The sequence below is a fragment of the Lynx rufus genome, unplaced genomic scaffold, assembly GCF_022079265.1.
Source record: "Lynx rufus isolate CCGP_SWC_20201006 ecotype Redwood Valley unplaced genomic scaffold, mLynRuf1.p SCAF_1, whole genome shotgun sequence".
Classification (NCBI taxonomy): Eukaryota; Metazoa; Chordata; class Mammalia; order Carnivora; family Felidae; genus Lynx; species Lynx rufus.
The window spans coordinates 222,609,586-222,613,295 of record NW_025814823.1 but is presented as its reverse complement, the minus strand read 5'-3'; the positions used below and the strand labels follow the sequence as shown (position 1 = coordinate 222,613,295).

The window sequence follows — 3,710 nt, the reverse complement described above, 5'->3', positions numbered from 1 at the left end:
CTAATTTGTAACAATTTATGATTTTTACAGAGTATCTAGTATTTACTATCTATATGATTCAATTTGGTTTTTAGGCATATGCTTTCTCTAGATATTTATTTGATTGGAACACAAAATTGCATACCTATATTAGTCTGCGGTTCAGTCAAAAACTAGTATTTCCCCATCACATGCACACACACTGTAAATAGCTTTTCTTAAACGAATATTTATAATCTCAAATGACCAAAAGAGATGCATCATTTTATTTTCCTTTATATGCACAGAAAGACAATTGTGGACTTCAATAAAATTGTTTACAGTCCCAAAAGGACAGCTGAGGTTAGCTATTGTGATTTCTTCAGAGATTCAAATCTTATGCACTTGTTAAGCATGGATAACACATGTCTGTCTATGAATTATGGTCCAAATCCCATGGTAAACACCAAAGACAATGCAAAATCAACACCATCATCATCATCATCATCGATGTGTAGGACCAAAAAGATGACATAATTGGTGAGACTGGGGAAAGTGTTGGCATTTCCTTCTTACTACTGTGTAGATCAGAGTAAATTTTTTTTAATGTTTGTTTATTTTTCAGAGAGAGAGAGAGAGAGAGAGAGAGCCAGAGAGAGAGTGCACAGGGGAGAGATAGAGAGAAAGGGAGAGAGAGAATCCCAAGCAGGCTTCAAGCTGTGAGCACAGAGCCTGATGCAGGGGTTCAAACTCATGAACTGTGAGACCATGGCCTGAGTTGAAATTAAAAGTCGTGCGTTCAACCAAGTAAACCATCCAGATGCCACTCTTCTAATGCTCTATTTTTAATATTTGAACTAACACTGCTAATTTTTAAAGGGTTCTATTTTTTTAAATGGGTGTTATGTAAAATTGGTTGATTAATGATGATATTATCAACCATGCAGTTCTTTTTTTTTCAAATTTATTAATTATTTTGAGAGAGAATGAGCAAGAGCGAGCCAAGGAGGGGCAGAGAGAGAGGGAGAGAGATTGAATCTCAAGCAGGCTCTGCACTGTCAGCACAGAGCCCCAGGCAGCACTGGAACTCACAAACCTGAGACCACAACCTGAGCCAAAATCAAGAGTCTGATGCTTAACTGACTGAGCCGCCCAGGCGAATTTTAACCTCCGTTCATCTCAGCCTTCAAGAAACATAGTTCAGGTGAAGAAACAGAAGTGGCACACAGTGAAAATTAAACAAAGGGCCCTACAAACATCAAGTTTGCAGTATCTCATGGAAAGAAGGCCAGCAATTCTTCCTCAGTAGCTTCTTATCGTTATACATAATGGAAAATAATAAACAAGCAAACAAACCAATAAAAACCCCAGAACCACCTTCTGGTGTCTTACTACAATATATCACTGGTAGGTTTTCTTTTCATCAGAACCTGTTCTGAAACAGGAAACAAAAAACTTGGGAGGAAGAAACGCTTCTATTACTTCTAAACTTGGTCATAATTATTTTCCTGTAACAATTATTATTTGTCCTAGCAGGAGGCAACCAGCATACACACTATTTTTATGTGTTTTCATCCAGGCTTTTTTTTCCCCCAAGCATATAGTTTATTTTTATTTTGAAACACTACGTGTATGCTTTTACATTTTCCAGATTTCTTGTGCAATTTTTTTTAAATTTTTTTAACGTTTATTTATTTTTGAGACAGAGAGAGACAGAGCATGAATGGGGGAGGGTCAGAGAGAGAGAGGGAGACACAGAATCCGAAACAGGCTCCAGGCTCTGAGCGGTCAGCACAGAGCCCGACGCAGGGCTTGAACTCACGAACCGCGAGATCATGACCTGAGCCGAAGTTGGATGCTTAACCAACTGAGCCACCCAGGCGCCCCTTCATGTGCAATTTTAATAAAATTACTTTCTATGTGTTTCTTTTATTTTGTAAACATTATATAAGTAATTCATAATAAAATACAAAGCACATTATACAATAAAATTATAAAAAACTCTGAGAATTTCAGAATATTTTTTGAAATATCTCTTTACAAGTGGAAGGAAAGGTTACGTTCATTGTTTAACAGTGTTTCTTACATATTCTCCCAAATTATATTTTGCTAAATGCTTTATGACAACTTAGACTCCATACAAAGTATAATAGAGCATCTGTTATTGTACTTTTAATATATTTACTAATCCCATAAGTGACATATAATATTTTATTGAATACTAGCAAACATAAAATATTCCTTTATTTTACATTTTATTTTATTTTGTATTTTATTTTATGTGATTTTATTTTATTTTATTATTACTTTAAAATTTATCTTCAGAGAGAGAGAGCATAAGCAGGGGAGGGGCAGTGAGATATGTAGAGAAAGAATCCCAAACAGGCTCCCCCACTGTTAGTGCAGAAGAGCTCGGCACTGGGCTGAAACTCACAAACTGTGAGATCATGACCTGAGCAGAAATCAAGAGTCTGAAACTTAACCCACTGAGCCGCCAAGCGCCCCTCTGTATTTAAATCAATTATGTTTCAATTTTTTTTTTCAACGTTTTTATTTATTTTTGGGACAGAGAGAGACAGAGCATGAACGGGGGAGGGGCAGAGAGAGAGGGAGACACAGAATCGGAAACAGGCTCCAGGCTCCGAGCCATCAGCCCAGAGCCCGACGCGGGGCTCGAACTCACGGACCGCGAGATCGTGACCTGGCTGAAGTCGGACGCTTAACCGACTGCGCCACCCAGGCGCCCTAAATCAATTATGTTTCTATGAGCTCTTCCTTGCTTTTCTTTTGGTATCATCATGCTTTTCTTAACCACGAAAGGGCATGATTTAATCTTAGTCACATTTCTTATTTGTTGACATGCCGTTATATTCTTACAGTTGACACAGATATTTTAAGTTATACATTTAAGTGCCTTACTCTTTCTTTTTATATTTATTGTATTTTTAAAACGTCATCTATGTATTCTTTTTTTGTTGTTCTATTTTTTTTTCCAGGGGAAAGCGCGAACGCAGTCCCCCACTACCACAAATTATGCAGTCGAGTTTCCCACATTTGGGGAAATCGCAGGGGTCAGCACATCCGGAGTGCGGTGGATAAGCCTCGCCCTGGGAAAACCACCTTCGTGATCATGGTATCTCCCCTGCCAGGTAAGTATTTTGTTGTTCTATTTTTAATCCACCCAACAACAAGCTGTCTTTAAAATATCTAAAACAATCATATAAACTACTAACCCGGGTGTTTAATTTATGAAATGTTTTGTGAAAGCATATGTGAATATGTGGGTATGTGTGTGTACTCGTAGTATAATTCAAGTGGCATTTTGACATAGTGCATATAATATCATACTTTGAAACAAAAATAAATAAGCAAACATTCTAAGTAAATTACTCTATTAAATTTATCTTGGAATAAAATTATTATAACATGTTCAAACATCAGTGTGGTTATTGAAAAGAAATAATATGCGTATTATTTGATCAATATTTACCACTTCTAAGAATTTACTTGAGAAAATAATATAGTAATTGTTCAAAACTCCTCAGCTTTATAATTCATAAATGGCTGAACATGTTTGCAACCATTTTAAATATAACAACAAAAAATACATACCAATATACATGTGATTAAATAAAGTAACATGATCATATTAATAAACACTAGGGGTGCCTAGTTAGCTCAGTTGGTTAAGCATCCAACTTTTGGTTTCGGCGCAGGTCATGATCTCACAGTTCATAGGTTCAAGCCTTGTG

The 3,710-nt window shown here is 36.5% G+C and overlaps 1 non-coding gene across 1 annotated transcript; it reads right to left on the bottom strand.

Moving 5' to 3' along the window:
• Positions 1 to 2,951: 2,951 nt before the first annotated feature.
• Positions 2,952 to 3,115, bottom strand: LOC124523693 (U1 spliceosomal RNA). Its single transcript, XR_006965080.1, has one exon. It is a non-coding gene; the product is annotated as a U1 spliceosomal RNA (small nuclear RNA).
• Positions 3,116 to 3,710: the final 595 nt, after the last annotated feature.